Genomic DNA, 10,497 nt, shown 5'->3' with positions numbered 1-10,497 from the left:
AAATTTTCTAAGAGTAAAAGCATTTGGCTTAATAAAGTTGATTATGTTTCATCTCATACACCTGTTGTTACTAACTCTGTTCTTCCTTGCATTGTGTGATCCACTAATGATCTGATCAATCTTAGCAAGAGAAGAAATATTTGCTCAACATGCAGAACCAATGATTTTGTCAATAAGAAAAGATTCAACAGGTGGCATGGAGATAACAACTATCATAACAGTTGGAAAGGTAAGAACGGGTATGATCACAATAACTGGTATGGGTCATATTCTATTTTTGATCATCCTGTTCAAAGTGCTAAAAAGAATATATCTAATAGAAATAGATGGTTTGGAAGTTACAACATACCCCAACCCGATACTAACAAAATAGGACCCAAATTCATTTGGGTACCAAAATCTACTTAATCTGGTTTTTGCAGGTGTGTCAATTTTGTGTTGATCAGAATATCATATCAGTGATACACCAATGCAGGGGGAGTTGTAATCTGTTCCACAGAGGCTTCTAAACAATTCAGTTCAGGACCCGTGCTTTACCGAGTGTGGTTTCTAAACACCCAGTTTAGGACCCGTGCTAAAAATGTGTCAATATTTTTTTTTAATTTTTGAGCTAAACTGAAACATTACTTAAATCTACTTTCTAGGGGGAGTCTCTAGAAAGTTCAATAAATATTTTTCGGACAATAATTTTTTTTGGGAAACGAGTATATTTTCTAAACAGATATTTCCTGAGATTTTACTTGTGTAATTTCTCATCGATCATAACTCCAATACCTGTTTCAGCTATTCTTCTAACCGTTATTATCACGTCTCTTATATATAAATTATTTTCGGTGATAATACACTCGTTTGTATTCAAATGTTGATTTTTCTGATTTTTTTTCTTCTTGATTGACATACATATTTTTAAATCAGAATCTGTAAACTCGTACCTACAGATCTTCATTCATTTCTCTCGCATATCGAATAATCTGATCATTGTCCCATCATTCTTTCATTAATTGTGCTTAAAGCCAAATATTTTGATCAATTTTTATTTGATCATTGTGCTTTATCTGAATATTTTTTTGATCAACTGTTTGTGACCAATTGAGCATAATGCTAAATTTTATGAGGGACTGAGTGCTTATCAGAAATACCTCAATGGAATGTCAGAACCGACAAACCTACCCATGAGGACAACCATATCTGAGTGAACTTTATATAAAAAGGGGTTTGTGTGCTGAGACTAAAATGAAAATGAGAGGGGTAGTTGTTGTGAGCCAAAATAATTGATGAGAGTTGTGTTAGGATTAAAAGAAAACGAAAATCATGTTCCAAACTTCTAAAATCCAGGTATAGCACACAATCTATTAGTTCTCAATTCTTTCGAGACTAATATTGAAAAAGGCAAAGCCCAGGCCAATTATTGTCACAACCCCACCAATGACTCATTTATCTCTCAACAGATAAGTGTTTCAATAACACTTAGGGCACGCAGTTCATCATCTATCAATCTCTCATTTAGAGAAAGTTGATATTGAATCAGAAAGATATATGTCCTCCCTTCAAGTCTTTTTTATCACTAATTGAGTCTGATAAATTTGTGTAGTCCACACGGTTTATCTTTTTTAGCCTAAATCGAAGCATACGTTGCTTTATCTTTCTACACTACACAGATTTTGCATTTTATATGTTATTTTGCCAAAACATTCATGGATATGCTATTATTAAGCTATCGATGATTGGATGGAAGACCTGGTGAGATGAGCATCAAAAAGTCTCATATATACAGTACATCTGTTGTACTGAGTATATCTGTTATACTCACAGGCCAATCTTTTTATAAGATTGAAAACAATTTCATTCGTTGATATTGGTTGTTACCTTCCCGTTTCCTGAATCTGAAAAGATTAAATAAGTGGATTTGCAAAGATCTACTTACAATTTCATGAATTGACGGCTTACGCGAGGATTTCATTCATTCTTGTGTATGATGGAATGATTCTCATTTCATCATAAGGGGAGTATGTAATAATGAATGAAATGTCCAATTCCGAACATTATAAGGGGAATTTGATGTAAAGATCAAGGGGGAGTAACTTCAATAATGGCAAAAGACTCAGAAGAAGTGTGACTGGAGATGATTACAGAAAATTATTCTGATGCTAAAATGACTGAGAGATGTTGAATGTGAAGATCCATTTTTACAACAGTTTACTGAAGATCAACTCTGAAGTTTGTTATTGTTTCTGATCTACATTGTCAAAAGAGAATATCATCGTTGTTCTACGTTCGAGGGTGACAATGTTAGAAGATATTTCTCAACAAATGATTGTCTGAAGATTTCATGTTGAAGATTGTTTTTGAAGAAGACATAGTGTGCTTAAAGCTACAAAGTTCAAACGAGATTCAAAGCGCGCAATTTCTTTTAAATCTGAATACAAAGGGGGAGAATGTTAGGAATGAAATTCTGTATAAAACTGTATTCGTCTTGAAAGATAAAATTGTCTATAATTGTATAAAAGTCATCGTGTTTGACTTTTCTTATGACTTTTTGACTTTGACTTTTATCTATAGGTTTGACCCTATATAAAGGGTGTTTCATGTTTGACTTGTATTTTTTAGTAGGAGCTAAATTGTAAAAATTCATTTTACGTATTAAGAAGTTTGACTGAGTTTGAGATTTTGACTTTCTCGCATCAAAGTGTGCTTACAAGTATAATGAGATGTGCCATTGTTGAAGAGCTTTCTTGAAGATTGATCATATTTGGGACTTACAATTGGTATCAGAGCGGATTGTGCAAGAAATCAACGAAGGAAATCATCTAATCTGAAGAATTTTTTTAATTTTTTATGTGTTCTTATTTGTGTTCTTCGTGTTCTAAGCATTTTTTTTGAGTTTGATTCGAATTTTTTTAAAATTTTGTGTTTTCGTGTTAAAATCGTGATCAAAATGTGCAAAATCGCATTATGAATCATTGTTATTCACAAAGATTTATGATCTGATCTTCCGATTTCCTGTTTTGATAAAATTTGTGGTTTTCAATTTTTTTTCCTGTTATGTTCTTAAAAAAAAAGGCTAGTTTTTGATTAATTCCTTTATTTTTTTGTTTTTGGACCTTATCCGCTCATTAGCCCATTCGTTTAAGGGCCCATACTTTTATCAAAACCCCTTTTGATCATATCATGTTGATTTTCTTTCTCATCTTTTCTAAATCGATCGCTCTATAGTTTCATACATGAGACAACCAAGTTCAAGGTAAATCATTCAAGGTAAATCGCAGCTTTCTGTTTCATCTTTCTTAACCGGATTGTTAAATCTTTCAAGGTAAATCGGACACTTCTTGACCGGATTAGTTGGTAAATCGCAGAAGCTTTGAGCGATTTAGGCACTTCATTGAGCGATTTAGACACAACCTGTGAGCGATTTTGACAGAACCTTTGAGCGATTTAAACTTAGCATTGTGATTAGGATTTGACCGACTTCACACATCTTGAGTGGAGTTAACCATATTCGTACATCACTTGAGCGGACTTGACCGGTTTAATACTTCACCTTGAGCGATTTAGGTAGTGTGAGACAATGTATTGAGCGATTTATACTTGGTTTAGTTTCAGTCTTGAGCGATTTTTTTTTGTCTTGAGTGATTTGGCTTAGACTTAAGCGATTTAGGGTTAGTCACAACAGTGTAAATCGCAGGTGTTAGTCGGCCAATACAGTCTAAATCGCAGAATCTTTCTCATTCATCTCAAGTCTAAATTGTACACTTCACTGTCCAATTTTATCTAATTTGCTGTCAATCATGTTCGATTTCACTTTGACAGCATACCATCTTGATCGATTTATCAGATTTGAAGTTCATCCGATTTGGGTTTTATATCACGTTCTTGTATTGTGTAAATTGTTGGGTATTGTAAGCGGGATTGATTGAAATTGCAAGTTAGGCAGATTTGTGGTTTGTGACTTATCACACAAAAGCTTGTGCGATTTGATATTCCTCGTTCATCAATCTTACCTAGTCATCCGTATTCAAGGTCATTCTCGATCACAGGTATTCACATGTGATTTGTTTTGCTGGCCTTGGACTGTGTTTATGGTTAACATGTTAAAGGCATATTGTCTGATTTATGTGATTAATAACACAGATTGTTAGATTTCTTTGTAGCTTACATTACAGCAGGTGTTGATTTCTCATTCTTTGCACTTGAGCTGTATCTTACACACAAAGGCTATTGTAATTCAAAGGCTAACATCCTACCTACTGTTGTTGCATAAAATTGATGGAAGTTACATTGTTACTTGAACTAGTTCGAGAAAATTAAGGTACGACTAGTATTATAAGATCTTGTGTGAATCTCTTTGCTAGACTTTGCATTCTTTGCTAGACTTTGCATTCTTTGCTTAAAAACACTTGGACTCACATTTACCATTTCATGCAAAGGCAACAAAGCCTTTTCGGCACCCTCTCCTGTTTCTGATGTAAGCTGATCACTAGAAAACCCAGCATCAATTCCACCAATCAGCAACTGTTGCTTGCTCGGAGCCTTGATTATCAATTGGTGAACTTTTCTTGTAGTTTCCAGGTTCATGACTGTCAAGGTACTAGTTGTGGAACATTAGAGCAGTTGAACTTGCAGTCAAGTTTTGGTTGTAATTTTTCTGGCACTCCAAGGTTTGCATCAAAAGTTGGCTCTAGAAAGAAATTGATTATTTATAGTAGTCATTGTCATAATTCAAGTAAAATTGCTAAAGGTGAACTGGATAGTTGTTTGAGGAGTTATAGCAGGCAAAGTTATTCAATTTGTATACTTAAGACATCAAGGGGAAATCTTAAAACAGCTGATGCCAAGGGGAAATCTGCTCTTTCCAAAGTTATCGTGATTCAGACATTGGTATTGTTGGCAGGAGTACTTGATGTATTTGTTCCACTATTAAAGAAGCAGCCCCTTGAAACATTAGTTGTTGCTTCTAGTTCTATAAATTCATATCAATAATACTTAGAGATTTGGGTCGAATGTTTTTTTGTCATCCAAAACAATATCCAACTAAAGATTGCTTTTGTTTCTGCAGGTCTCTTCATTACACAAGATTGGAAGGTACATTTACCAATGGAACTGGGAAGACAGCATTGATTGATAACTCAATTCATACAAGTAATGGCTCTTTTGCTGCTTCTATCAAGAGAATTTTAGGAGGTTTTGTTAGCTCAATTATTCCTATTTTGTAAAAGTATAGAAAAAGTATACTGCAAGTTTTGACAGAAGGATAACTCCACAGAAGACAACAGAGGACTAAGCGACAGAAGCCGTTTGATCAAACAAGTTAAGAGTGGCAGAACCTTTGGTATGTCTCACAGAGGTTCTGGAAAATAGTCCTCTGTAATATTGAACAATGAAGTCAATCACAGCAGAGCCTCTGAGATGGCTCACAGACGGTCTGCGGATTTCGTCTTCTGTGAAGTTTCTGTTCCAACAGTTTTCAAAGGTTGTTAGCCGCATATGCTTCTCACATGACTAGGGAATAATCGACTTTATTTGGACAGCTCAGATGAAGACACGCGTCAAGATCTTGTCAGTAAGGTCGTTAGGAACTAGTATAACTAGCGGATAGGACCTTTGTAATCGGAGGTGCTTCCAGTATTGTAATCGTCTAATTTTTCAATTGAATCAATTGAAAAACCTTTGGAGCAAATCTCTTGTGTTCATCTTCTTCATCAATACTGTGTGTTCTTAATACTCTGTTTTGCTCTTATTATTACTTCCGCTGCACTTCATTGTTCAAGAGCTTTTCTAAAGTATTAAATCAATATCAAAGCTGAATTTCATATCCAACAGGTTTTATCAGCCAGCGAACTACTGACGGTGTGGAGAAGCTCAATCTCAATCTTGCAAAGCCTGTTATTTCAGATCACAGCAGGCTGTTCTTCAAGATTCTGATGATCATAGTGTTTCTGTATTTGGTTTTTAGTTTTGAAATCTGTTGAAGTGTAAATCGTGTAGCAGCTTTATTCGGATTTTGTGACTAGGCCAACTGATTTGTTTTCTCGTTGTAAATCGTGTACCAACTTTATTCTTCATTATCACTTGATTTTTTTACCTGTTTATATGTTTTTTTTTTGGATTTTAACTAATTTTTATCTGTTTTTAATCTGTTTTGATTTGTTTTTGAACTGATCGAGAAGTTTGAATAGTTTTGTGTCGTATAAACTGTTTTAGTCAGTTTTAACTGTCTTTGACTGTTTTAACAGTTTTTAACTATTTTCAACAATTTTGACTGTTTTGACTGATTTTTGACAGTTTTTCGTCGATTCTTTAATTTCTCATCAGTTTTGTGTTTTTTTGTTTGTGTGTTTGAGCTTAACTGTATCTTTGATTTATTTTTAACTGATTTTATCGCATTTGATCCTAAATCAATCTATCTGAAAATGGCAGTTTCATTGGAGAGAGAGTATAAAGAGCTTAAAGAGAAATATGATAAACTAAATTATGAGCTTAACAAGAATATATCATGGACAATTCGTCTGACTGACTATAATGAGAGAGAAAACACAGAAGAGAGTTTTACAAGAAAAGTTGAGCGATCTGATGAAAATTGTTTCTAATCCACAAGAGACAGTTAGTTTGAAGACACAGATCGAAGACTTAACAGCTAAACTACAAAGATCTGAATTGCAAGTTGATTTTTTTAGAGGAATAAAGGTTTAGAAATTGAAAGGGTTTTAAATGTAGAGAGAAAGGAATTCGAGAAAGAAAAGAAAAGATTTATTGATTACGAGAAACGAGTTGATGCTGAACGCATATCTTATGAGAATAAGATAAACTCTCTAGAGCTGAATGTAAAAATGCTTTTAAAGCAAATATCTGATTTTGAGCAGTTGATCATCTTGGAACGGCCCAAGAATGATAAAGAGAAGAAAGACATATCAGAAGACTGTCTAAGCCAAATACGTAAATTATCTGAAAGCATTGCCCTAAAGCAGAAAGCTTTTGATGAAGAAAAGAAGCAATTTGCTCTTGAGAAAAGAAATACTTCAAAGAAGTATACAACAATTGCTAAAGAGCTTGCTAATAAGAGAAAGTGGCTTGACATCGCTTCTGAGAATGAAAATAGCAGCTCAGATGAAGAAAAAAGAGAGTTAATAAATCAGAAGGGAAAGTTTGAAATGCTTCAGAAGGAGTTAGAAGGTAAAGTTATTGACACTACAAAGAAATTGTCTGATCTGAAGACAGACCTTGAAACTGAGCTGAAGATGAGAACATAACTTAAACATAAGTTTGATTCAGTTACTGTTGAAAGAGACCAGCTTTTACAGAAAGTCAAAGACTTTTCTTGTGCACAAAGCTCAATTGGCTCTCCATCACAGTGTAAAACTAGTTTCTATGAAAGTTCCAAATCGAACAGTTATTCAAGCAGCCCTAAGTTTACTGTTTCTAAGAACTATTCTTGTTGTTCTAATCAGTATTATCAAGGGTATGTTATCAGATCACCTAATAAATTTTCTAAGAGTAAAAGCATTTGGCTTAATAAAGTTGATTATGTTTCATCTCATACACCTGTTGTTACTAACTCTGTTCTTCCTTGCATTGTAAGATTCACTAATGATCTGATCAATCTTAGCAAGAGAAGAATTATTTGCTCAACATGCAGAACCAATGATTTTGTCAATAAGAAAAGGTTCAACAGGTGGCATGGAGATAACATCTATCATAACAGTTGGAAAGGTAAGAACATGTATGATCACAATAACTGGTATGGGTCATATTCTATTTCTGATCATCCTGTTTAAAGGGCTAAAAAGAATATATCTAATAGGAATAGATGGTTTGGAAGTTACAACATACCCCAACTCGATACTAACAAAATAGGACCCAAATTCATTTTGGTACCAAAATCTACTTAATCCGGTTTTTGCAGGTGTGTCAATTTTGTGCTGATCAGAATATCATATCAGTGATACACCAATGCAGGGGGAGTTGTAATCTGTTCCGCAGAGGCTTCTGAACAATTCACTTCAAGACCCGTGCTTTACCGTGTGTGGTTTCTAAACACCCAGTTTAGGACCCGTGCTAAAAATGTTTCCATATTTTTTTTTAATTTTTGAGCTAAACTGAAACATTACTTAAATCTACTTTCTAGGGGGAGTCTCTAGAAAGTTCAATAAATGATTTTCGGACAATAATTTTTTTTGGGAAACGAGTATATTTTCTAAACATGTATTTCCTGAGATGTTACTTGTGTAATTTCTCATCGATCATAACTCCAATACATGTTTCAGCTATTCTTCTAACCGTTATTATCACGTCTCTTATATATAAATCATTTTCGGTGATAATACACTCGTTTGTATTCAAATGTTGATTTTTCTGATTTTTTTTCTTCTTGATTGACATACATTTTTTTAAATCAGAATCTGTGAACTCGTACTTATAGATCTTCATTCATTTCTCTCTTATATCGAATAATATGATCATTGTCGCATCATTCTTTCATTAATTGTGCTTAAAGTCAAATATTTTGATCAATTTTTATCTGATCATTGTGCTTTATCTGAATTTGTTTTGATCAACTGTTTGTGATCAATTGAGCATAATGCTAAATTTTAGGAGGGACCGAGTGCTTATCAAAAATAACTCAATGGAATGTCAGAACTGACAAACCTACCCATGAGGACAACCATATCTAAGTGAGCTTTATATACAACAGGGTTTGTGTGCTGAGACTAACATGAAAATGAGAGGGGTAGTTGTTGTGAGCCAAAACAATTGATGAGAGTTGTGTTAGGATTAAAAGAAAACGAAAATCCTGTTCCAAACTTCTAAAATCCGGGTATAGCACACAATCTATTAGTTCTCAATTCTTTCGAGACTAATATTGAAAACGGCAAAGCCCATGCCAATTCTTGTCACAACCCCACCAGCGATTCATTTATCTCTCAACAGATAAGTGTTTCAATAACACTTGAGGCACGCAGCTCATCATCTATCAATTTCTCATTCAGAGAAAGTTGATATTGAATCAAAAAGATATATGTCCTCCCTTCAAGTCTTTTTGATTAGTAATTGAGTCTGATAAATTTGTGTAGTCCACACGGTTTATCTTTTTTAGCCTAAACAGAAGCATACGTTGCTTTATCTTTCTACACTACACATATTTTGCATTTTATACGTTATTTTGCCAAAACATTCATATATATGCTATTATTAAGCTATCGATGATTGGATGGAAGACCTGGTGAGATGAGCATCAAAAAGTCTCATATATAAATACATCTGTTGTACTGAGTATATCTGTTATACTCACAGGCCAATCTTTTTATAAGATTGAAAACAATTTCATTCGTTGATATTTTGTTACCTTCCCGTTTCCTTAATCTGAAAAGATTAAATAAGTGGATTTGCAAAGATCTACTTACAATTTCATGAATTGACGGCTTACGCGGAGAATTTCATTCATTCTTGTGTATGATGGAATGATTCTCATTTCATCATAAGGGGAGTATGTAATAACGAATGAAATGTCCAATTCCGAACATTATAAGGGGAATTTGATGTAAAGATCAAAGGGGAGTAACTTCAATAATGGCATAAGACTCAAAAAAAGTGCGACTGGAGATGATTACAGAAAATTATTCCGATGCTAAAATGACTGAGAGATGTTGAATGTGAAGATCCATGTTTACAACAGTTTACTGAAGATCAACTCTGAAGTTTGTTATTGTTTCTGATCTACATTGTCAAAAGAGAAGATCATCGTTGTTCTACATTCGAGGGGGAGGATGTTAGAAGATCTTTCTCAACAAATGATTGTCTGAAGATTTCATGTTGAAGATTGTTTTTGAAGAAGACATAGTGTGCTTAAAGCTACAAAGTTCAAACGAGACACAAAGCGCTATATATATATATATATATATATATATATATATATATATATANTATATATATATATATATATATATATATATATATATATATAGGTTGGGGGGGGGTGGTGTTTTTAAAAAACGAATTCATAACTCACAAAACAAAAGATAACATTGTAAGATATGTGGTCTAAAAAGTAACAATATAAAAATCTTGATTTTGTATATTCTTAAAATTTGTATAACGATATCAATATTGATTTAATTTGTTAGTTATGTAATAATATTTTCTATACGATATTTGTAAACAAGAAAATAATTAAAAATAATATAAAAGGTAAATATTATTTAAAAATCAAAACAACTTAACTAACGAAAACAAAGATAGACGGTTAAATAATATTTTCTTAAAAATAATAAATTTTGAAGAAAATGAAGATATGGAATGAACCTAGACGTGGCCAAAGGTTTTGGCCGGGTCCAAATCAATCTCGGACCGAACCAGTAACAATTTAGAACTGTCCCGGTATAACTTGTCTCGTCGAAAATAATAAGGCCTAATTAAGGGTACTTCTAACCGGTTAGGATAACTGATCTCGGTTCCGGTTTTGGTCTGAATACAAAGGGGGAGAATATTAGAAATGAAATTCTGTAT

General features: G+C 33.5%; 1 long non-coding RNA gene across 1 annotated transcript; it reads left to right on the top strand.

Annotated features, from left to right (window-relative positions):
* Positions 1 to 4,048: 4,048 nt before the first annotated feature.
* LOC112502893 lies at positions 4,049 to 5,252 on the top strand. The gene is made up of 3 exons (XR_003067782.1): positions 4,049 to 4,306; positions 4,425 to 4,655; positions 5,054 to 5,252. It is a non-coding gene; the product is annotated as an uncharacterized LOC112502893 (long non-coding RNA).
* Positions 5,253 to 10,497: the final 5,245 nt, after the last annotated feature.

This window comes from Cynara cardunculus, unplaced genomic scaffold, assembly GCF_001531365.2.
Source record: "Cynara cardunculus var. scolymus isolate 2C unplaced genomic scaffold, CcrdV1 Un_Scaffold_2131, whole genome shotgun sequence".
Taxonomy (NCBI): domain Eukaryota; kingdom Viridiplantae; phylum Streptophyta; class Magnoliopsida; order Asterales; family Asteraceae; genus Cynara; species Cynara cardunculus.
The sequence above is the reverse complement of the archived record's forward strand: the minus strand, read 5'-3'. Positions and strand labels throughout refer to the sequence as shown.